Consider the following 26,129-nt stretch of genomic DNA (forward strand, 5'->3'; position numbering starts at 1 on the left):
ATTGGCTGAGTGAGTACCACCGTGCGCTGCCCCTGCGACCCTGCACCTCGCCAGGCCCCGCAACCCGCCTGCCATCCATCCCAACCCCATCATCGGGCCCGGGGACAAACAACCCCCTACCCACGGAGGGGAGAACTAACAACAAAGCTGTTCCCTGTCACCGCTCCCGGGATCCCCGTCCAGAGCAGCGGTGGTGTCACCAATATCAACACAACCGTGGGTGGCGTCACGGACAATAATCAAAACCCCCACCATCAAAATCCCCTTTTCACTCACGGGCGAGGAGCGCCGCTCGAGTCCCCGGGATCCGGCCCACCGCTCGAGCCACCACCGAGCAGCAGCGGCAGCAGCAGCAGCGGCCAGACCCGAGCAGTGGGAGAGCGCAGCGTCCCCTCCTCCGCCCGCGACACCTGCAAACCGCACTTTGCACACTGAAGCGGGTGGACACCATCAACAGTGCGGACAGTTTGTGCAGGGGATGAAGTCCTCAGAGGACCGCAAACAACTCCGGCTGTGGGCCCTAGAACATCCTGATGTGGACTTTGCCGTCGGAACGGACCATCAAAGCTCTGCAACCCCCCGCATCTGAAGCCCCTGAGCCAACCCCATGGCCGGTTGAGACTGCTCCCGTTGTGGTGGCTCCTACCCCACCAGCACCTCCAGTACCTGCAGCCCCAAGCGGAACGATGGAAGAACTCGCTGCTCAGGTTCGCCACATGGATGGGGACCTCGCTAAGATCCTCGCCGCACTCCACCCTCCGACCAGATCCCAGGCCCCGGTGAAGATGCAGCTCGCCGACAGCCCTCAGGACGTCCCCTGGATGCAGTGGAGAAGGGCCAATGACTCACGGTATGGACCCCCGATCTGTTACAGGTGCAGCAAACCCGGCCACTACTCCCGACGGTGTCCGTTAAACGAGCAACCCCTGGGGCCACGGGCCAATCCTCAGGAGTAGAACCCCATGGCCCCCCAGACTGGCGGGACCGGTACATCGGGGCCCGGCCCATCATCCCCGTGGCCGTGGAAGGCATACCGGTGATGGCTCTCCTGGACACTGGATCACAGGTAACCACTATACTATACACACTGTATCAACGGTATTGGGGAAAAGACGAACTGGCTCCCCCAGACGCCAGTATGACACTGATTGCTGCTGATGGACTCCCATTGACCCAAGTGGGGTACAAACAAGTGGCCATGACTGTGGGACGAGCTGAACTGCAGCACCAGGGTATGATTGTGATAATGAATGAACCCAGTGATCATAACCCGAAGGTAGTGCTAGGGACTAACGTGATGGAGGACTGTATGAGTGACGTGCTGACCTTACTGCAGTAGCTGGCCGCCACGGCGGCGGGGAGCCGACAGAGAGCTGTGCAGCGTGAGATGCGAGGCCTTTTGTTTTGCCAACATGTGAACTCGACAGGAGGAGAGATTGGTGGGGTGAGAGTGATGGATGTTGCCCCTTTGATTGTACCTCCCAGGAGCGAGATGATGATTTGGTGTAGGGCAGCGGTAGGGCCCCAGGGGCGTGACTACCCCGCCATGATAGAACCCATGCCCTCTGAACACTGGCCCACAGTAATGTCCGCCCGAGGGGTGGTAGACGTAAAGAAGGGGAGAGTGCCCGTGAGGGTGCTGAACTGCGGGGAGGAAGAAGTCAGGCTTCCCCGGTACGCTACCCTTGCCAAGTTGCTCACTCTGGATCCCCACACCATCTGCGAGGCCGTTCCCCCAACCTTACCACCTACTGCCAGCACTCACCCATCCCAAGGGGAGTTAGACGAGTGGTGCCGACAGCTACACGTAGGCACTGACGATACCCCTACACATCACAAAGAAGGGGTATACCGGGTGGTATGGGAGTACGAGCGAGTTTTTAGCAAACATCCCCTAGACTTTGGGCAGATTAAAGGGGTCCAACACCATATCCCCACCGGTGAGCACCCCCCTATCAAAGAGAGGTACAGGCCTATTCCCCCTGCACACTACCAATGTGCCAAGGACATGTTGAGGAACATGAAGGAGGCAGGGGTTATTAGGGACAGCTGTAGTCCCTGGGCCGCCCCGTTGGTACTGGTTAAGAAGAAGGATGGCACCATGCAGATGTGTGTGGATTACCGAAAAATTAACCAGATAACGCATAAGGACGCTTACCCTCTGCCCCGCATTGAGGAGTCCCTGGCTGCGCTGAGAACCGTTAACTACTTTTCAACCCTTGACCTCACCAGTGGGTACTGGCAGGTGGCTGTGGCGCCAGAAGACCGACAGAAGACTGCATTTGCCACCCCTATGGGACTCTGCGAGTTTAATAGCATGCCGTTCGGGCTGTGCAATGCCCCTGGAAACCTTCCAACGGCTGATGGAGTGCTGTCTGGGGCATCTAAATTTTGAGACCGTCTTGCTGTACCTGGATGATGTGATTGTGTACTCCTAGACATATGAAGCCCACCTGGAGCACCTAGCCGAGGTGTTCGCGTCCCTTGCTAAATATAGGATGAAGTTGAAGCCCTCAAAGTGTCATCTGCTGAAACCCAGAGTGCAGTACCTAGGGCATGTGGTTGGTGCAGAAGGTGTCGCCCCTGACCCCAAGAAAATCACCGCCATCCAGGACTGGCCAAGGCTGACCACGGTGAGGGAAGTGAAGCAGTTCCTGGGCCTGGTGGGGTATTACCGTCGCTTCATCAAGGGGTACACGAAGATGGCTGCCCCCATGCAAGACCTCCTCGTGGGACAGATCAAAGGTGGTAAACCCCTAGGAGCCCCACTGGTGTGGGAAGAAAGGCATGAGGAATCCTTCCGGCAGCTGAGAGTGGCTCTGACCGGAGAAGAAATCCTAGCGTACCCTGATTACAGCCACCCCTTCATCCTCTACACCGATGCCAGCAATGTAGGCTTGGGGGCAGTACTAACCTAGGTCCAAGACAGAAAAGAAAAAGTGATTGCTTATGTTAGCCGAAAGCTCCGACCGACTGAGAGGAACCCTGAGTACTACAGCTCTTTCAAACTTGATCTCCTGGCACTGGTGTGGGCTATCACCGAGCGGTTCCGCTATTACCTGGCAGCAGCTAAATTCACCCCTTTCACGGATAATAACCCGCTGACCCACCTGGACACAGCCAAGCTGGGCACGTTGGAGCAGCGGTGGGTGGCTAGGCTAGCCAACTACGATTTCACCATCAAGTACAGGGCTGGCCGTGCCAACGTTAATGCCGATGCACTCTCTCGGATGCCCCACCCGTCGGAAGAAGGGCCAGAGGATGACGACCTCGAAGAGATTGAGTTGCCTGCATTTCATCGGCCACCAACTGAGAAGGTGCATGTCCATCAACAACGGGTGAACCTGGACCCGCTGCCCAGCCAGGAGTGGCAAGAAGCTCAGGACCAGGCACCCGCTGTCCGCCTAGTCAAGATCCTGGTGGAACAAGGCGCTGCTGGGATAGACCCTGCCGCCCCAGCCGAAGCCCAACGCCTGTGGCGAGAACGGACCCAGCTGTACCTACACCAAGGGAAAAAAGGAGGGGAGCCAGCACTGCTTATGAGTGGCATGCAACAATGAGAAGGTAAAAAGTGTAATATTCACAAATTCATTCTTACTGTGACAATTCAATGAGATTTTTGGCAAATAATTGATCAATGATTTGAGCCCCCCTGCCCCGTCACGGCAAATCTCTATAAGGGGGGTCCCTACACTATATTTATAATTTATATATGTACCATAAGGTCTCGTGTAATGCGCAGGACCGTATAAAAACATCACCTACCTGAGAAGTGTCAGAACCGCTCCCATGCTGCAAGGGCTGACAACTGCGAGTAAAAGGGCAGTCCATGTGCCAGTGTGTGTGGCAGAACCACACACACCAGCACAATGTCAGAACTGGCTCCCACAGTGCCAGACCAGCAAACATGGATGAAGGGCGGAACAGCCTCAGGCAGGTGGTGCTTAAGTAATAATGCCTATGGAACAGGAGGCGGTGGCTGTATGTGAACAGGCACCAACATAAATTTTGATGGCAACAGAAGGAATTTGCAAACCACACTGGGCGTGCACGGCAAGGTGGCGGTCAACCACCGACCAGCTAAACGCAAAAAGGAGGGGAGCCAGCACTGCCTATGAGTGGCATGTAACCATGAGAAGGTAAAAAGTGTAATATTCACAAATTCATTCCTACTGTGACATTTCAATGAGATTTTTGGCAAATAATTGATCAATGATTTGAGCCCCCCTGCCCCGTCATGGCAAATCTCTATAAGGGGGGTCCCTACACTATATTTATAATTTATATACGTACCATAAGGTCTCGTGTAATGTGCAGGACCGTATATATATATCATTGATCAATTATTTGCCAAAAATCTCATTGAATTGTCACAGTAGGAATGAATTTGTGAATATTACACTTTTTACCTTCTCATTGTTGCATGCCACTCATAAGCAGTGCTGGCTCCCCTCCTTTTTGCGTACACCAAGGGAAGTTGTATCGTGAGCTGATTAACCCAAAGACCCATGAGAAGATCCGCCAGTTGGTGATTCCCCAAGCTAACGTGCCCACGGTTCTGCAAGCATACCATGATGGTGCTGGGCACTTCGGATGGAAGAAACTAGAGATGCTGTTGAGAGAGCGGTTCTATTGGAGTGGAATGAGGGAATCTGTAGAGGCCTGGTGCCGAGAATGTGGCCCTTGCACGCTGAGAAGGAAAGACGAGGCCAGCCAGAAGGCGCCCCTACACCCGATCGTTACACATCAACCGCTGGAGCTGGTTGCCCTGGACCATGTAAAGCTCACCCCCAGCCGAAATGGGTACACCTACGCTCTAACCATTGTAGACCACTATTCAAGGTTCATGGTGGTTGTCCCAGTCAAAGACTTAACCGGCCGTACCGCCGCTAGAGCGTTCCAGGCTTATTCCTGCCGACCACATGGATACCCTGAGAAGGTGCTTACTGACCAAGGCCCGGCCTTTGAAGCGGAGGTATTCCAAGAATTTTGCCAGTTGTACGGCTGCAAGAAAATCCGGACCACCCCTTACCACGCCCAAACCAACGGCATGTGTGAAAAGATGAACCACCTGGTCCTGGGCCTCCTGAAGACGTTGCCGCTAAAAGAGCGGAACCTGTGGCCGGAGAAGCTACCTGACCTGGTCGATATGTACAACAATATCCCCTCCAGCTCAACGAAATGCACCCCAGCATACCTGATGAGGGCTCGCCCCGGCCGGCTACCGGTGGATCTGGACATGGGGTTGGAAGCCCCGGAAGCACTCCCTTCGACAGCTGAATGGGACACTCGGCGGAGGGTGCAGTACCGACAATTCCAGGAGTATGTTGAAAAGAACTTGAGTCGGAGTCGGGAACAGCAGGAGCAGCGCTTCAATCAGAAGGCGTCTGCTGGTCCTTTCCAGCCTGGAGATGTAGTGCTGAAGCGAAAAAGGAGGACCCACAAGCTGGATGATCAATGGGAGCAAACCCCGTATGTCATACAGCCCACAGGATGGGAGTATGGGAAGGCCTACCAGATCAGTCGTGACCAGGGGGGAACTTTGGCCACGGTTTCCCGAGATCATCTAAAGAGGTGCCCACCAGCATTGAGGGCAGCGGCTGAAGCTCCAGTTCCTAGACCAGCGGAGAAGGCAAAAGAGGTAATCCACACCATGATGGGTGATTTTCCAGCAGACTGGCCTACACAGAATGGCGCGGTGATTCTTCCAGTGATACTGTTCCCACAACCCGTGGATGAGGAAGTGATGGAAGTAGCCAACCATGAGCCAGTGCCCAGGGATGAACCTGTACCCAGCTCCCCTATGCCTCCGCCTGCCCCACACGATAGCAGGGAAGAGGAACTGATGGTTCCCTCTGCCCCACTGCCTGCCACCACTGACACTGGACCTCGGAGGTCCACTCGTCCCAACCTAGGTAGACCCCCACTTAGGTACCGGGAAACTACTCTTTAGAGGGGGACTTTGTGTGTGTTGAAAGTACCGTTTTGAAAGTTTAGCAAATGATAAGAAAAGAATAAACCGAGATGTTACCTGATTTTCAACCCTGATTAGAACTGGTCGTTGCCGGCAACTGTTGTCCCCATGAGGACTGTTTAAGAATTATGCGTAGGAACTACTACGGACAAGCCCGAGAACTGGCAGGGCAACCACGAACTTGTGGTTTGTAAATAAAAATGTTGGCTAAACCGTTACCGCCTCCGGAGAGGCTGATTTGGACGATGGGCCTGGAGTGAAGTGATGGCCCAGACCCGCCACTACCACAACCGGTGGCGATCCTCCGGGGGTTTCAGGGGTTCCCCATGGACATGAGTCCCCTGAAAAGGACAGAACCCACTCTGGTAACCTGTGCTGGACTGGGGTCAAGGGGTGCTGCCCATTTGCTTAGGGGCAGCATCAGGGCCAGGTTGCTTGGGTGGGAAAGAGCGGAAGCCGTTACCGTTAGCAACGTTTAAGTATGTGCCTCCCGATGTGGGAAGATTGAAAATGTTTTATATGTTTACCGTTTATCTTTTCCAGTTGTGAAAATAAAACCGGTGATGGACGGGCAGCCCGCGGACGGTCTGCATTTTACTAAGGGGGAATGTGGCGTCCTGGGCAAGCCAGGACGTCACAAGCACTACACCAACACACACCACACTCCCGGTCAGGCACACCAAAGTCAGACAAAAACCCTTGTTGCCTTCCTCCAGGGGCTGATGTTCACACCAGGGGGTGGGCCAGGCGGTTGGTCCCGCCCACCGAGGAGTTCACAGTCCTGGAGGCGGGAAAAGCAGGCAGATGAAGTTTAGAGTTGGAAGTGAAAGTGGAAGGAGTGGAGTGGTAGAGGAGCAGACAGAAAGTGGTCCGGGTGTGTGGCCCGGACGGATCAGTAAGGTTGGCAGACGGTGGTGACCGTCTGCAGGAGAGGCCTATTCGAGCTAGCCGTAAGGACCGTGGACGGGCGGTGGCCCGGCGGTACCGGACCGGTACGCAAAGAGAAGCCAGCACCATCCGGCAGGGGCTTACGGACCCCGACAAGGCTAGGAGTCGCCGTGAATTTGTCAAATCCGTTAGCGAAGGGAACCTCCTGGGTTTCCCAGCAGCCAAGTCCCGACAGAAGGCAACAGTCCAACCGAGAGAGGGAAACACAGTCACCGCCAAGGCTAAAGTTCCCAGGGCCAGAGCCTGCGGGCAAAAGGGGCTCCTTCAGCACCCATCCAAGCTGGAAAGCGGGTTACTGGTGGGAACCCATTGGAACCGTACACACTACACAGGTGCAGGGAAAGGCAGTCACCATCAACCTGCCGGGAGGAGAAACACTGAAGCCGTCTGTGGGACCCGTCCATCCAGCCGTTTGTTTTACCGGAGACTCTGTGTACATCATTGGCTGAGTGAGTACCACTGTGCCGTGCGGCACAGCGCTGCCCCCGCGACCCTGCACCTCACCAGGCCCCGTAACCCGCCTGCAATTCACCCCTACCCCCTCACCGGGCCCCGGGACAACCAACCCCCTACCCACGGAGGGGAGAACTAACATCCAGGCTGCTCCTTGTCATCGCTCCCGGGATCCCCGTCCAGAGCAGCGGTGGTGTCACCAATCTCACCACAACCGTGGGTGGCGTCATGGACAATATCAAATCCCCACAATCAAACCCCCTTTTCACTCACGGGCGAGGATCGCCGCTCGAGTCCCCGGGATCCGGCCCACCGCTCGAGCCACCACCGAGCAGCAGCCGCAGCGGCCGGACCCGAGCAGTGGGAGAGCGCAGCGTCCCCTCCTCCGCCCGCGACATATGTGTGTGTGTATATGTGTGTATATGTGTGTGTGTGTGTGTATGTGTGTGTATATGTGTGTGTATATATATATATAGACACAGCTTGAACTTGCATTGGTTATTTGTGTGTTTGTGTTATGTCTGTCTGGGGTAGTTTTTTAATTACAATCACATAAAATTGATGTTGTATATTCGAAAAATAAGGCATATGCTGCTAATTTCTTACATTTTTTTTTTTTTTTTATACCTGTTGGCATTTTTTTCTCTGTGGAACCTATGATGCTTCCCTAACCTTATCTCCTACAAATTCATTGTGCTACAGTTCTGTCCTGCTGCCACCTGCTGGTCAAAGTGAGTATGACTCTACATAGGAGACATGATAATGAACTTTCCGCTGCACAGGCAGTATGTCCGCCCCTGTAAGGAACCGAAATGGAGACTGTGGACAAAAAGCGCAAATAGAGTCTTAACTGGTAAACAGCATAAGAGGGGTTAATGGAAAAACTTACCTATAGTGGTTGTGCCAGTCACAACTCCTATATTAGCGTAGTCACAGGGTGAACCAGCTACAGCCCCGAAGAAATCAGTATTAGTAGTAGCAGGAAAGACGGGTATCATGCCGCGCTTATCACCAAGGTCCAGGAGGCAGATAGGGTTAATCCATATCTTTTTATTAAACTTCTCCTGTTCAATAATAAGACATGGATTAAGCCTATCTGCCTCCTGGACCTTGGTGATAAGCGCGGCATGATACCCGTCCTTCTTGCATACTACTAACGCCCCTGTAAGGAGGCACAGGGGGGCAATATTTCTATATGGTGCCGTATAACCGTAAGGAGTCACAGGGAAACATTAATTAGGGTACTGAAGGACTGTAAGGAGGCACAGGGAGGGGGGGCATTATTTAGGGTGCTGAAGGACTGTAAGGAGGCACAGGGGTGCATTATTGCCTTGAGAAAGTGAAGCGACCGGTGGTAGGGCCGCGGGTGTGTGTGTATGCTCTATTCCAACAAAATCCCCATACTCAGATTTTACTGGTAGTAACATTTCTTTACTATAAAACATATTTATAACACAATCAACCGAACTATCTGCGCACATGTGTATAGTGGAGTCCCTCCCTGATCTACACTCCTTCCGGGTACGCAGCAAAAAGAAAGGAAGAAAACAACAAAGAAATGGCAGCAACTTTCCCTAACTTTCCCTACAATCACGTACCAGTCTATCCCAGAAGAAGATGCCGCTCCCACGTCGCAGGCCTGGAGTCTCACGATGATGGGTCCCGGTGCAGCGCTGAAGGGATGCAGCTCCTCGGTCTTTTCCTTTGATCTTCTCCCGCTGGTAACGGATTCTAGTCAGTCTTTTAGTCCCGGGGCACACCGAGCAGAAGAAGGGAGATCACAGCCCCTGCACTTGCACTCAGGGTGCGATGCTCTGCAGTCCGGGGATGGCAGGAACCACTTCCACAGGGTGATTCTTCCAAGAATCCGGTGACAAAAGAGCCCTGTGTTCAGAGAGACCACACGCAGCTCTCTCCTGGCTAAGCTCCGGGGCTGAATAATTTTCCCGCACTTTCTCTTCCTGGTTAGAACACACAAGCTGCTGTAGGGAATTTCCCATCTCTGTGTTTGTGATTGCACAGTCTGACACTGCCCCCTTGTGGGCAAGGGCTGAAGCAATATTCAAATCCATTTCTACATTAATGATGCAGTCTGAATTGTTGATCCCATTACATACCCCCCCGCTTAAAGGTTGGCAGTCCCTGTCAACTACCGTCGGTTCCCAGGCAGCGATGACTGCAGATGTCACAGGGGTTGGTTGAGAAGTGGGCCATACATACTGGTCCCTGTAAGACCGCCCGGGCGGGATCCCAGCAGTGGTGCGGTCAGTGCGTCTCAAGGGTCGGTTGTTCCCCTCCCCGTCACTGTCTTTACGCCCCACTTCAGTCAGCACTCCGGGGGAAGAACTGGGTTGTGTAGGTGGGTCACCGGTCTCAGAGTCGACGTGATCACTATGCTGGGAAGCGTCCGTGACGTCAGTCGTGTTGGCAGCGTCACCCCCTCCGGGTACTGTGGTAGGGGAGTCAGGCTGGGATCGGCAGGGACGCAACATATTTCGGTGCACAGTGCGAATGTTGCGACTGTCTTCACCCTGCACTCGGTATACATGCCCGTTGGGGTAGGGGCGTTCGATTACCCGGTAGACTTCAGTCTCCCACTTGGCTCGAAGTTTCCCTTGTGGCTTCTTGATACGGAGCAGGACTAGCTGTCCCAACTTCAAGGGTTGCTCTTGCACGGGGAGTGGGTCAGCATGTATCTGGCCCCGGATTTGTTGGCTCACCAGCCGGTGTACAGTCTCCATCTTCTGTCGGTGAGCATTTAGCCAGGAGGGGTAGTTATGGCAGACATCATCTCCAGGGCGGAATAGGTTCAGGTCATGGACCCCTTTTCCGGGGCGGCCAAAGAGAAGGGTGTGTGGGGTGTAACCAGTCACGGAGTGGACCTGGTTGTTGTAGGCCCATACTAGATCGGGAAGGAATTGGGGCCATTGGTCTTTCTTATCATCGGCCAAGGTGCGGATCAGCTGGAGTAGAGTCCGGTTAAAGCGTTCACATGCACCGTTCCCTTGTGGGTGGTAAGGAGTGGTCCTCGACTTCTGGATCCCATACATCCGATGCAGCTCTTCGATGACTCGGCCTTCGAAACAAGCCCCCTGGTCGGAGTGCAACCTCTCCGGACACCCATAGACGTGGATGAACTGTCGACAGATGGCCCGCGCAGCCGATTCAGCCGTCTGGTCTTTGGTAGCAACAGCGACAGCGAATTTTGTGAAGTGATCCACCATGACTAGGCAGTACTGATAGCCACTGCTCGCCGTCCCAATCAGCAGATAGTCCACCATCAACAGCTCAAGGGGCCTGGATGTTTTAATTGTCTGGACAGGTGCACGCTGCTCAGGGGACTTGTGTAGTTCACAGGTGCGACAGGTCTGGCAGACGTCTTCAACCAGCTTGCGGAGCCCCGGACAATAGATGGACTGTTGAATCCACCAAAAGGTCTTGTCTATTCCGAAGTGTCCATTCCTTTTGTGGGCTTGGGCCACCATCTCACGGGCCAATTGATCAGGCACCACAACTTGTGTGCATTCCTCCAGCATGTGCGACAGGAGAACCTTCCGGTATAGCACTCCTTCTCTCAGAATCAGCCGGTCCCACTGACTGAGCAGGGTCAAGGTCCCGGTAGACAGTCGTGCCCGTATATCGGCGGGAGGCTTCTGCTGCCGCTTCACCCATTGTTTGAGTAGAGCCCATTCAGGGTTCTGGTCCTGGAGTCTGCACCACTCCTGGGGTGGTAAGGCGACCCCCACTGGAGTTCCAGCTTCGCCCACAACGAACTGGCGGTAATCCATCATCAGTTGGGCGAGCTTTGCAAAGTCAGGCGTCTCGTCCCCTTCTAATTCTTCATCCCGGTCTCGGTTGAGTAAGGGGTATGACACTCTAGACAGGCTGTCCGCATTTTGATTCTCAGCTCCAGCCCTATATTTGATCTTGTAATTGAACTTGGAGAGCTGAGCCATCCAACGCTGCTCCATGACTCCGAGCTTCGCATTTTCTAAGTGGGCCAACGGGTTGTTATCGGTCAGGACTAGTACTTCAGCCCCCGTGAGGTATCCTGCAAATTTCTCCGCCATAGCCCACGTTAGGGCCAACAGCTCCAGCCGGAACGAGCTATAATTGGTGGGGTTCTTCTCGCCCTCATGTAGGGACCGACTGGCATAGGCTATGACCCGTTCCTTGCCTTCTTGGACCTGTGAAAGTACTGCCCCTAGACCCTGTAGACTGGCATCGGTGTGTAGTTGGAAGGGCAGGTTGTAGTCCGCATATGCCAGGATGGGGGGAGACGTTAAGGCACCCTTTAGGGCTTGGAAGGACTCTTCCTGGCTGGGTCCCCAGCTGATGGGTCGTCCTCTGGGGCTGTTGGTGGTCCCTCGAAGCAGGTCATGCAAGGGTGCAGCAAGCCGGGCGAAGTTTTTGATGAACCGGCGGTAGTAGCCGGCCAACCCCAGGAAAGCCCTGACCTCTTTGACGTTTGTGGGCTGCGGCCAATCCCGTACGGCGGCTATCTTCTCTGAAGATGGCTGGACACCTTCGGCTGAGATCCGGTGGCCCAGGTAATTGATCTCGGGCTGCAGAAGACGGCACTTGCTGGGTTTCAACTTCAGGCCATGTTCTCTCAACCTACTGAACACACGGCCCAGCTGCTGCAGGTGTTCTTCAAATGTGGCCGAATAGACTACAATGTCGTCCAGGTAGATGAGGGTGAAGTCGAAGTTGAAGTCTCCCAAGCAGCGCTCCATCAGCCGCTGGAAAGTCCCCGGCGCGTTGTTCAGACCAAAGGGCATCCGGTCGAACTCGTACAGGCCCATGGGTAGGATGAAAGCAGTCTTCTCTCTATCTTTCTCGTGCATAGGTACCTGCTAATATCCGCTGGCCAGATCCAACGAAGAGAAGTATTTGGCTTTCTTCAGGGCTGTCAGGGATTCTTCGATCCTTGGCAAAGGGTATGAGTCTCGGATGGTGCAAGCATTCAAACGGCGGTAGTCCACACAGAACCTCAGGGACCCGTCCTTCTTCTTGACTAACACCACCGGTGCAGCCCAGGGGCTCTGGCTTTCTCGTACCACTCCAGCGTGTAGCATGGAATTCAGGAGATTTTTCACTTCTTGGTATTGCTGGGGAGGTATTTGGCGGTACCTTTCACGGATAGGAGCAGTGTCACCTGTGGGGATTTCGTGCTTGATACTGGTGGTGCACCCAAAGTCGGTGTTATGCCGGGCAAAGGACGCCTGATGCTCTTGAAGTAGCTCTTCCACCTGGGACACCTCCCGTTTGGAGTATTGAGATACGTCCAACTGACACTTCTCTCGTAGTTCTCGCCCCGCGTTGGTGTCACCCGCGACAGCGGCCATGGCAGAGACCGTCACGGTCCAATCTCCCTCTGTAGACGGTACAAACTGGAGGGGGCTCATAGGGTTCACCTCTTCGGTTAGAGCGTAGACTCGGGCGAGCTGTGTCCCGGCTTCTAGGTCAACGCTCACGTTAGCCGTGTTGCCCAGCCTGACAGGAATTCTTCCCTTTCTCACTACTGCTAGAGTTCGAGCGACTAGTGGATTCAGCTTCCCTTCCTTCGGGGTGCGCGGCTCAATCAGCACCTCCACGCCTTCAAGCTGTCTCGTGGTGCTAAGGGGTAGTGAGATAACTGTCTCTTTCCCAGCCGGTAAGGTGATCCTAGTATGGCGGGGTACGGTGACCATGGCCAGCGGCAGTTGTTCTTCTGTCATTCGCTGGAGGTTGCAGGTCCGGACCACTTGCTGAAAGGCACGGCGGGTGGCCCTATGTGCGGTCACTTCTTGCCAGTACTTGGGCCCCTTCTTGGTAAACAACACCAGATTCAGGTCTTTCAAGATGTTCATCCCAATAATCATGGGCGTCTCTGATCCAAAGCCTTCCCTGACCACGATTATCCCTCTCTTCCCGAGATCTTGGCCACAGATTTCGGTGTTCATCCAGGCAACTCCCGTCACCGGAATGGGTAGATTATTGGCTGCTTTGATCTTGATGGCGGTATCAGGGTCATAGGCAACCCGCGGCTTTAGACACTCTTCGTAGAACTGCTCGGAGATGGTAGATACCCGAGACCCAGTATCCATTAACCCTTGTACGGCGATCCCTTCCAGTAATACTTCCAGGGTGGGGCTATTTGATGCAAGTTTGTTCCGTGGCTGGCTCTGTTTTCCTACACCCCTCTCTTTGGCGTCCCCTGCCGAGTGAGCCTCTTTGGCAGGGGGGTCTAGTTTAAAGGCGGCCGCTGTTGTGGGACATGGCTTGCTGGTTCTGGTAGATCGGACTGTGGATGAACTTGAAAGTTCTGGGGGCAGCGGTTGGCTCTATGGCGGGGATCGCCGCATGTCCAGCATCTTCCCATCGGCCGGCTGGGTTGTTGTCTCGCTTGCCGGCCCGCCTGTTGGTCTAGGGTGAGCTGTAACACCTGTTTCTGCAACTCTGCCACCATCTGCTTCAGTTCTTTCGTGTTGCTGTTCGGAGTCCCGATACCAGATATGGACCTGCAAGCCGCGGTATATGTCTGTGTCTCCACGACAGGTCCCCTTGAACGTTCTATAGCTTCTTGTTTGACCTCAGCGAACATAAAGGCCGGATTTATCCGGAGTAGATCTTGCAACGAGCGGTTAAGGTATGGGTCTCTCAATCCGGTCACGAACTGATCTCTCAACACCAGGTCACGGGCACCCGTACTAGCTATCTGTTCTTCGTTTCTACAGGCTTGTTCTAGAAGCACTTGCAGGGCATTGGCATATTGAGGAATGTCCTCCGACTCGAGCTGAGTACGCCGGAAGAACATATAGCGCAATGTTCCCGCATATCTGGTCGGCCCATAGGTGTTCTCCAGCACCCGCACCAAGTCATCCAACGTACGCTGGCCCCTAACCGTCTCCAGCCTGACTGTCGTCCACGCTTCCCCCTCTAATGTTAGCATGGCCATTTCTGCTAAGGTCTTAGGATCAGTGTTATACATTTCCCCCACTATCTTAAGCTGTTCAGTCCATTCAGTTACAGGATAGTTCCGTCCGTCAAACTTTCTCACCTGATTGACAATAGACGGCGGGGGAGCTGTCCGGTTATAAGTTACTACCGGGGGATGATTTTGTTGGTCACACATCCTGCCGACTACGCCACATGAAGCGACCGGTGGTAGGGCCGCGGGTGTGTGTGTATGCTCTATTCCAACAAAATCCACATACTCAGATTTTACTGGTAGTAACATTTCTTTACTATAAAACATATTTATAACACAATCAACCGAACTATCTGCGCACATGTGTATAGTGGAGTCCCCCCCTGATCTACACTCCTTCCGGGTACGCAGCAAAAAGAAAGGAAGAAAACAACAAAGAAATGGCAGCAACTTTCCCTAACTTTCCCTACAATCACGTACCAGTCTATCCCAGAAGAAGATGCCGCTGACACGTCGCAGGCCTGGAGTCTCACGATGATGGGTCCCGGTGCAGCGCTGAAGGGATGCAGCTCCTCGGTCTTTTCCTTTGATCTTCTCCCGCTGGTAACGGATTCTAGTCAGTCTTTTAGTCCCAGGGCACACCGAGCAGAAGAAGGGATTATCACAGCCCCTGCACTTGCACTCAGGGTGCGATGCTCTGCAGTCCGGGGATGGCAGGAACCACTTCCACAGGGTGATTCTTCCAAGAATCCGGTGGCAAAAGAGCCCTGTGTTCAGAGAGACCACACGCAGCTCTCTCCTGGCTAAGCTCCGGGGCTGAATAATTTTCCCGCACTTTCTCTTCCTGGTTAGAACACACAAGCTGCTGTAGGGAATTTCCCATCTCTGTGTTTGTGATTGCACAGTCTGACACTGCCCCCTTGTGGGCAAGGGCTGAAGCAATATTCAAATCCATTTCTACATTAATGATGCAGTCTGAATTGTTGATCCCATTACAAAAGTACAGAGGGAACATTATTACTGTAGGGGCACAGAAGGGGCATTGTTAACCTATTGATGACCTATGATGTATATTTACGTCAAAGGTTGTGTGCCTGCCTTTGATGCAGGCTAGCACGCTGATCCCACATCTTTCCCTGCACCTGTATGCTGATCTGATCAGCCGACATGTGCCACTAATAGCCAAAGGGGGAATGGAGATCTGCCAGCAACACACACCGGAGGGGAGCAAATTATTTCCTGCTCCCATCTGCAGCCCAATGACATGATCGAGGGGCACCGATGGATTGTCATGACACCTGGGGTTCAGCTGTAATGACGAACTTCCTGTGGACGCTGACTGCGAGTCGCCATTCATAGGAGATCGTGATTGCTGATGATGCTGATGTTAATGTTAATGCTGATAATGCTTCTGATGTTAATGCTGCTGATGATGCTGATATTAATGCTGATGATGATGCTGATGTTAATGCTGATGATGATGCTGATATTAATGCTGATGATGATGTGATGTTAATGCTGATGATGCTTTTGATGCTAATGCTGATGATGTGACAGGGGTGGGGGCCAGCTTCCCCGTCGCGGGGGCTGCTCGGGGAGATCGCGCTCGGATCCGGTGCCTCCTCCTCGGTGGCTCGAGCGGGCCGGACCCGAGGCTCGAGTAGCGCTCCTCGCCCTCGAGTGAATAGGGGAATTGGGTTTCTCTCGGGATGTAGAGTTTGTGACGCCACCCACGGATTGTGGTGATGGTGGGCACCACCGCTGCTGGTGACGGGGTTCCCGGGATCGATGGCGGGGAGCAGCTAGATGTTCGCCCCTCTGTGGGTAGGGGCTGGTGGTCCCGGGGCCCGATAGGAGGGATGAGGATTCCGCAGGATGGGTTTTGGAAGGGTGCAGGGTTGCGGTGCAGCGCAGCGCGTTGCCGGATGGCACAGATGTACTCACTCAGACACAGATGGACAGAGTCTCTGGTAAACCAAACGGCTGGATGGACGGGGCCCGCAGCCAGCTGCGGTGTTCTCCCTGGATGGGTTGATGGTGGCTGTCGTTTCCCTGCACCTGAGTTTTGTATGTTGACTCCAATGCCTGGGCACCGGTAGTCCACTCCCCGACGTATACGTGCCGGAGGAGCCCCTTTGCCCGCAGACGCTGGCCCTGTGGATCTCTGGCCCTTGGCGGTGGCACTTATTCGGAACGGTTGGGCTTTTGCCTTCACTCGGGACTTGGTTGGGAATGAACCCCTGAGGTCCGGACCGCAATCAGAAAATTTGACTAGAGGTTGGCTTTAAGCCTAGTCGGGGTCTAAGTACCCTGCCTGGTGCTTGGCTCCAAACGTCTCCCCGGTTCGGTACCGGCGGGCCAGTGCCCGACCCCGGTCCTACGGTTCCGCTGACCTTCACCAACTCCTGCAGACGGCCACCACCGTCTGCCGACCTTGCTGGGAGTGCCTGGGCTCTCACCCTGACACCGACAGTTTCTCTCCTCTCACTCTACTGCCCACAACGGGACTCTCCAACTAACTAACTGTGTTTTTCCCGCCTCCAGGCTGTGAACTCCTCGGTGGGCTGGGCCAACCGCCTGGACCCGCCCCACCTGGTGTGAACATCAACCCTGGAGGGAGGCAACAAGGGTTTAATGTTTGACTGGTGTGACCTGTCCAGGGAAGGGGGTGTATGGTGTTGTGTAGTGACCTGTGACCCCTGGCGTCCAGGGCATCACAGATGCTTCTGAAGTTAATGCTGATGATGATGCTGATGTTAATACTGCTGATGATGCTGATGTTAATGCTGATGATTATGCTGATACTAATACTAATGCAGATGATGATGATGATGCTGTTGTCCTGCTCTGTACAACATATGCGATCAGATGTTGCAGCTTCAAGTCCCTTAAGGAGACTAGAAAATACTGTAAAATAGGAAAAAAAGTTTTAAAAAATCTGAAAAATTAAAAAAACACAAGTTCAAATCACTCCCCTCCTTTGACCCATGGAAAATACAATAAAAAAAATAATGTTTGGCTGGCATAAAGATAGACATGCAGATTTGTGGGTAATCTGCACCATAAAATGCATCAAAAACACACTGCACCACAGCCTAAGGCCTCCTTCACGACGTCCGTTTTTATACGTACCGGAATCACGGACATACGTAGACCCATTAAAATAAATGGGTATGCGTACACATCAGTAATTTCTCATGAACCGCGTGTCCATGTTTTCCGCACAGAGACAAGTCTGTTTTTCTCTGGCAGCACGGATGTCCCACGGACCACATATTGATGTGATTCGTGTGACACGTGTCTTTGAAATAAAATTAATTTCTATACTCACCTGTCTTCAGCGCTGCTGTCACTTGCTTCCAGGCACACTCATTATGCTCATTGAATATTCACTGCACTGCGGACCAAAAAGCAAGTGTGACTGCAGCACCGGAAACATCGACACCATGGACAGCACAGCCGAGGACAGGTGAGTAAAAAGTTCCTGCTCTCCGTGTGCTATCTGTGATAGCACACAGAGGACACACGTGTACCAAAATCACGGCACATGGAAGGCCATACACACCTTCAACACGTCCATGTGTTTTTCACTGATGTTTGAAAGAGGCCTAAGCCTGTTTCTTATTTGCTCCAAATTCTTTTTTTAAATAATGTCTTTTTAAAATCTATTTTATTTGTGTTCGCATGTTTTTGTCTTTAATTTTCATTTGTGTTCGAGGTTTGGGGTTTCCATATGTTTTCAGCTGATTCCTCAATTGTGATGTTTAAAAGGTTGTAACATTTTTGAGCACATTAACGTACCCTGCAGTGATTTTATGCCTGGAATTTTTACTGAAATTGTAATACATTTTAATGGAACATGCAACCTTTTGTTCTAACAAAAGAGAAAAAAGGGGTAACCAGCTCACCAGTATTAGAGGTTCGGAGATGCCACTGCGTCCGCATGGAAAAAGCCCAGCCACGACTGATAGGATCCAAGAAAAGGAAAGATTAATCCAGCAGACTGGCCAGGTAAAAAACACAAATCTTTAAAAATATAATGAGCAGCGAGAGCAGACATGGCACTGACAGATAACCTTGGGTGACAACCAACGCGTTTCGACACACGACTAAGACATAATTGTTTGTCGAAACGTGTTGGATTGTTTTTTACCTGGCCTGTCCACTGGATAAATCTTTCCTTTTTTGTTCTAACAGGGTGCAAAAAAGGGTAAAAGACAAAAAGAAAACACATTTTTGGATTTAATCCGAAATTCATGAACTGCACCATTTTGAGGAATTTCATCTGAAAAATGTCAAAGACTAGCACAACACAAAACATTCATGTGACCACCCTCCAGCACAGGGAACACAGGAAATTTGTGACACTGTGTGCATTACAATTTAGCAGTCTGCAGTCACACAGAGTTTTTGTAAAATTTCCATTTCAGCTTGGAAAATCCCTTTAATTGATGAAACGTCATCGATATACCTATTGCCACATTTACTCGATGGACACATTCATGGAATATTTCCAAGATACACATAAAAAAGTAAATAATATTGTGTAACAGAGTCATGTTTTTATGTGCGTCCACATTACAAAGCATAAGCATTTGTAATGCCAGAGCTGGACTAGAAGTAGGTCATCCATCTCAACCATCTCAACCTGAGCATCTCAGAAATCCAACCCACAGGGACAAGGTTGATTCCACCATATCATGAAGAATATTTTAAAGGGAATATGTTGTCTTATTCATGTTGCCAAATCATGGGCAACCTCTCCAATGATCTGACAGAAATCTCTCAATATGTCTACATTAGGAGAGACCTGTCAGTCAAAGGAATCAGGGCAATAAAAAGCCACCAGGTACCAGCCTCGGACTAGTCATCCCAGACACATAGTCCCTGGCCACAGCCTTTCAAAGTATAACATACCTTGCAGCAATCACTGAGAGACTCTGATTCATGTCGCCTGGTACATGCAGCATGAATCAGATGACAGGTTCTCTGTAAAGTTGATCATTATCCAGTAGGGTTCAGTTTTAAAGGGAACCTCCTCCCCTCACCTCCCCAAATTATTAATATGACTATGTAGACCCTTAAAAGATAAGCCAGTTGATCCCTTTTGACCCTACAATTCTGCTTTAACATCAAGAAATCACATTTTGAAGATGTGTCTGGAAGTGCATTGGGGCGTGACGATGCACTTACAGCTTTTCAGCCTCACGCTGTATTTCCTACACAGTGGCACCCTTCCTTGGCTGATTGTTAGGTCAATGAGCATGTACAAATCCAGGTACATGCAAATGAGCAGGCAGGCAAGGTGCTGTTAGGTAGGAAATACAGCATGAGGCTCAGAAGCTGTAAGTACATCGCCGCACCCAAACGCACTTCCAGACACATTTTCAAAATGAGATTCCTCACTTATGGAGCAGCATTTTGGGTTATAAACTGGTTGTCTATGTTATCGTTTAAAGGGCTATATAGTCATAAAAATGATTTAGGGAGTGAAGGAGGGGTGGAAAAGTTTCAGACTGGTACCCTCTTTAAAGGCTGAAAAAAAAATGAAAACTTTCCTTGCTTATCTGTGGTCTATTGGCTACATTTCTCAGAATATCTAAGATACTCCCTAAAATATTTGAGATATTTCCAAGATTTGGCAAAAAATCTTGTAGATTGTAGCGCTCTTTGAATATTTTCTGTTCAAGGTTGGACTTCCCCTGGCAACCAGACAGAGAAGAATGGAGTGGTGCGGTCTGAAAAATGCTATGTTTATGTCTTTTAAAACGTTTCGAGGCATGCTTCATGTGCCGTGCTTATGATTCTCTCGGAGGAGAATTTCTAAAGCATGACATTAGCAGACTCTCTGCTACGTCTACAATAGTGATAGGCTGCGGGGAGGTGGAGACACTCCTGAAGACTAATGTAAGTGTCACACCCCCTGTCCAGAGATGAACACAAACACAGGTTCAGTCAATTGTAGTAGAGTGGAACCCTGCCAGACATCCATTTGCTCCCCTCTACACTTCTGTGAAATCAACTTGTCCAGTTATGAAGCAACACTGATTGAAATGATAGACAATTAGCAAGACAACTGTAGCGCCCCTGAGACTGGTCGCTACAGGGTATATCATTATATCCTTCCCTGGCAGGTCAAGATGTTAATCTAGTAAGTTCTACACACACCTCACACTACCATACAGCAGGGAGAAGCAGTCACTAGGAAAGGGTTAACAATGTTTCTACAGACACAGGAAGTGACTCAGCCAGTTGTTAGCAGATGCAGGTTGCCATAGCAACTTGCAAAGTGGGGGCATGAGCAGTTAGGAGTAGAAAACAGTTTCACTTTACCTCAGAATAAGCTTGGACACGAGACAGACAGACGTACAGTGGTGCAGCTCCCTGAAGGGGAAGCTGTCAGGCATTCAGGGAGGCAGAACAGAGCTGTCTGGATGTAACACCGAACAGACAGCTCCACCAAGCTTGGGGGCAGTAACATCTAGAGAGACGGGGCCCAGCACCTGTAATCGTGGACTAAAAGGGAGCAGTCGCCAGAGAGACGGGACTGGGCACAAGAGAGGTACAGAGCCCTAGTTCGGGTGGCCAAGGTGCGACAGCAGAGAGGGAGCCTGAGAGAGGGGGATAGAGGTCTGACCCACGAGAGGCCCAGGCTGCCGGCCGTACGGACCGAGACCGGGGAAGAGTACAGAGTTGTGCATAGAGGAGAAAAGGCCACAGATTACCAAACCGGATCGAGCCTCTGACCTGCCCGGGAAGCGATCAGAGTCTCTGATGGCGAGGACCAGCACCCGGGGTGCGATACCACCTGAGCCAGTAAATAAAGTGACTGGAACCCGCACCTGGTGACTCTCTGAGTAATTGCCGCTGCCCTGCGCTCCTGGACTGCCACACCCGTTCTCACCAACCTCCCGGGGTACCCCACTCCGCCCGTGGGGAGCGATATCATCCCGGCTGCACATAACACCTACCCCGGAGAGAGACTGTGCAGCAGCGGCTAGTTCCTGGCCACATACTGCAGGTGGCGCTGCAAAGCATCCGCATTCCCTATCCAGTACTGCCCCTGGGAGAGGACTAGTCGAAGGAAGGGTCATCGGCGGAGGAGCCGAGACCCCAGTCACCACTGCAACCGGTGACACACTTCCCAGGAGCCTGTCACCCTCCTTCCATCCCCATCTGTATTGGACACTTGTCCGTTTGCTGTTCTTATTTAACATGTAGCCGACGGGGTCACGAAAGCGGGTCAGGTCAGTCACAGCTAACCTAAAGAACCACTGGCCCGGTGACGAGTACCCTAAGGCCCCGTGGACGCTACACAACCCCTATAATGGAGCGGTTCTCCAGGTGGTGACCATAGACCATTTCTCTGTTCTCGTCCTTTTTGGCTGTTGTTTTGGTCACTTTTGCATTTTGTCATTGCTCTCACCCTTAGAAGTAGCATGAGGCAGTGTCTACAACCCACAGAAGTTGCTCAGGTAGTGCAGCTTATCCAGGATGATACATGAATCTGAGCTGTGGCAAGAAGGTTAGCTGTGTCTGTCAGCACAGTGTCCAGGACATGGAGCAGATACCAGGAGACAGGCCAGTACACCAGGAGACGTGGGGTGGGGGGCCTGTAGGAGGACAGTGTGACGCCCTGGGCAAGCCAGGGGTCACAGGTCATCACACCACCACACCCTACACCCCAGTTAGGAACACCAAGGCTACCAAAATCCTTGTTGCCTTCCTCCAGGGGATGATGTTCACACCAGGGGGTGGGCCAGGCGGTGGGCTCCGCCCACCGAGGAGTTCACAGCCCTGGAGGCGGGAGAATCAGGAGAAGAGGTTAGGGGAGTGAAGTAGAAGGAAGTAGTAGTGGAGCTAAAGAGAAAAGCTGAAGTGACAGAAAAAGTGAGAGTAGTAAAGCCTGAAGTTGGTCCGGGTGTGTGCCCCGGACAGTGACAGCAAGGTCAGCAGACGGCGGTGATAGTCTGGAGGGGGACTGCTCGGAGGTTGCTGGAAGGACCGCGGACGGGTAGTGGCCCGGCGGTCTGGAGCAGTATACGAAGAACAGTCAGCACCAGGGCAGGGGCCTTTCGGATCCCGGCAAGGCCAGGAGTCGCCATCATTTGCCAAATCCGTCAGTGAAGGGGACGTCTGTCTCCTAACAACCAAGTCCCGATTGAAGGCAACAGTCCAACCGTAACGGAGAGACACCACCACCGCCAGGGCACCAGTTTCTCAGGGCCAGCGCCTGCGGGCAAAGTAGGGCTCCTCCGGCCTATATCCAAGCCGGGGAGCGGGTTACCGGTGGGAACCCATCGCAACCATTATCAACTTAGGTGCAGGACAGAGGGACCGTCACCTACTGGGGAAAGCAAGTGCAGCCGTCCGTGGGAACCGTCTTTCCAGCCGTGTGTTTTACCGAGAACTGTGTCATCGTCTCAGGCTGAGTGAGTACCACAGTGCCGCAAGGCACAGCGCTGCCCCCGCGTCCCTGCGCCCACTAAGCCCTGTATCTCCCACCTCATCACTGGGCCCCGGGATCACCAACACCTACCCACGGAGGGGCAACACAACAACTGGCTGCTCCATACCATCCTTCCCGGGATCCCCATACAGAGCAGCGGTGGTGCCAACAAATCACCCCAACCGTGGGTGGCGTCACGGACAATAAACAATCCCCACACCCAAACAACCCCTTTCACTCACGGGCGAGGAGCGCCGCTCGAGTCCCCGGGATCCGGCCCATCGCTCGAGCCACCGAGCAGCGGCAGCAGGCCGCAGTGCCAGCCGGACCCGAGCAGTAGGGAGAGCGCGGCGTCCCCTCCTCCGCCCGCGACAACAGCAATCCAGCAGCAGGACCGTTACCTCCTCCTTTGTGCAAGGAGGTGCAGTGCAAGAGCCCTGCAAAAGGACCCCCAACAGACCACTAATATCCATGTGTCTGCTCAAACTGTCAGAAACAAACTCCGTGAGGGTGGTATGAGGGCCCGAAGTCCACAAGTGGGTATTGTGCTTAGAGACCAAAAGTGTGCAGGGCTATTGGCATTTGTCAGAGAACACCAACATTGGCCGATTCAACATTGGCACCCTGTGCTTTTCACAGATGAAAGCAGGTTCACACTGAGCACTGTGACAAACATGACAGAGTCTGGAGATGCCGTGGAGAATGTTCTGCTGCCTGCAACATCCTTCAGCGTGACTGGTTTGGCAGGGGGTCAGTAATGGTGTTGGCAAGCATTTCTTTGAAGTGCCCCACATTCCCTCCATGTGCTAGCCAGAGGTACCCTGACTGCCATTAGGTACTGGAATGAGATCCTCGGACCCATAGTGAGACCATATGCAGGTGCAGTTGACGAGACCACGGGGTCCCTGGGTTCACAACTTGTCACCGGGCCGGTGATGTTAGGGCTTGTCACAGCGGCCTAGCCCGGTTCCGTGACCCTGTCGGTGTCAATAAAGAAGATGGAGGGGTTGGTGATGATGGGAGTAGTTGTCTCGTGATGCCACCTGTGGTATGTGCCTATGAGAGGAGCCACCGCTGCAGAAGGTCTTTTCTGGGGTGGATGGTAACACAGCTCGGATGTTGCAGCTCCACAGGCAGAGCTCGGCCCCAGAGAGGATGATGGTAGGAGTAGTAGCCGATGGCCGACACCAGGAATTGCGGTTCAAGTTCTTTACTCTCTGTAATATCATCACCCTTGGAGTGCCGGTTTCCACCATGATGGGCCCCAGTCGATCCCGGATAATTCAGAGGTCACCGCCGGTTTAGTGAAGGATGAACCTTTCTCACAGACTTTCCTCCACCCCAGGTTTAGAGGGCCCGGACTGAGCTTCCAGCTCCAAGCTGCAGGCACCCCGGTTAGCTTCCTTCCTCAGCGGTGTGATGTTGCCTGGACCGAGGTCCCGACTTGACTCCTTGCCTGTCCTGAGCGGACTTACTATCTGTGAATGTTGCTCTCTCCCCCCCCCCCCGGTGTAGCTGTCCCTCCCAGGTGCTAACTAGTGAGTGGAAAGTGCCGTTCCCATGACGGCCACCTCCAACATCTACCCTAGCCCAGCCCCAGTGATTGCCTACTAAGCTGTGTGTATGGATGAAATGTGATCACACCGACAATCAACCTCCTCCTTTCCCGGAATGAATACTGCACCTTATGTGTGGCGCAGTACCCTGTGACGACTGAAGCCTCAAGGGCACCACACAGAAGGCCCTGGGCTCCTTCTGATGCATGACAATGCTAGGCCTCATGTGGCTCAAGTGTGTCAGCAATTCCTGCATGAAGAAGGCATGATGCTATGAACCAACCTGCCCGCTCCCCAGACCTAAATCTAATCGAGCACTTCTGGGACATCATGTCTCGTGCCATCCATCAATGCCACGTTGCACTACAGACTGTCCACGAGTTGACTGATGCTTTAATTCGGGTAAGGCAGGAGATCCCTCAGGAGAACATCTGTCGCCTCTTCAGGACCATGCCCAGGGAGGTCATACAGGACGTGGAGGCCACACACACACACACACACACACACACACACACACACACACACACACACACACACCTGAACATCATTTCCTTGTCTTGAGGCATTTCCACTGAAGTTGGATCAGCCTGTAATGTAATTTTTCCACTTTTATTCTGAGTATCATTCCCAATCCAGACCTCCATGGGATATTTTTATTTACATTGATCATTTTTATGTTTTATCATTCTCAACGTATTCCACTATGTAAAGAAGAAAAAGATTTGCAACTGGAATATTTCATTCATTGATAGCTATGATGTAGTACATTAGTGTTCCCTTTATTTTTTTGAGCAGTGTATATATTTTTGAAACTATGTGTATTGTCATCATTGTATTCTGAATGTGATCACTATATTTTTTTGTCTTGACAAGTTTTCATCGGTACTATTTTGGAGTATACAGTATACAACCTTTTAATAATTTTTATATTCAGTTCCTCACCCCAACCCATATTTTTTGGGGAGGTGGGGGAGGGGAAGGTGCACAATATATATCAAAAAATCAAAAAAGGAATACTGAGATTGTTTTTTTTTCTCTGACATTCACCCCAATGGATGAAAATCACAATAATAATACTAATACTACTACTAATAATAATAATAGTAATAATAATAATAAAAAAAATTATTATTATTATCATCATTTGCACAGGTTTTGCTGTTTACTTTTTTAATAAACATTTTTATTTCTTAAATGACAGTTTTCTGTTTACACGTGTTTTTTTTTAATATTATTTATTCATCTCACAAAGGATTAATAAATGCAGGATTATATCAAAATGCATCATCTTACAATTCCAGTAAAGTGGATGGTATTTATAGAAATCTTCTGATCATTGTGCTTCTTTTTTGCTCTACATAAGCTGTGTGTTTTCATTAATTTGCAACTTGTGAATTTTTCTTGCGGGTACACCAAGTTCTTTGAGATTTTCCCTATAGAATTACATTAGTTGCAGAAAATTTGCAGGTAAAAAATGCATATATGTTTTTAGTTCTTTTCCACTGCAGAAATACAGTAAAATGCAGGTAAACCACACAAGATGGAACCAAAGTGTCAAAAACTAAGCAGCTTTAGTTAAAACATGACGTATCAAAAAGAGACAAAAACTGCAGTGTAAAAAAGAAGTGTGACGCCCTGGACTATTCATGTCGTCACAGGGTTCTGCACAATCTGCCCTCCCCGTGCAGGACTCAAACCCCCATGGTTCTGGGTCTCCATCCTGCAGTGCTGCCTCCACCAGCATTCACAAATCCTAGATACACCTTGCACCACACCTGTCAGGCACACCAGTGAGCTGCTTAAGCAGGAATAGGGCCGCCCATCTAGGGGTCAGAC

Source organism: Anomaloglossus baeobatrachus, chromosome 7 (genome assembly GCF_048569485.1).
Source record: "Anomaloglossus baeobatrachus isolate aAnoBae1 chromosome 7, aAnoBae1.hap1, whole genome shotgun sequence".
NCBI classification, from domain to species: Eukaryota; Metazoa; Chordata; class Amphibia; order Anura; family Aromobatidae; genus Anomaloglossus; species Anomaloglossus baeobatrachus.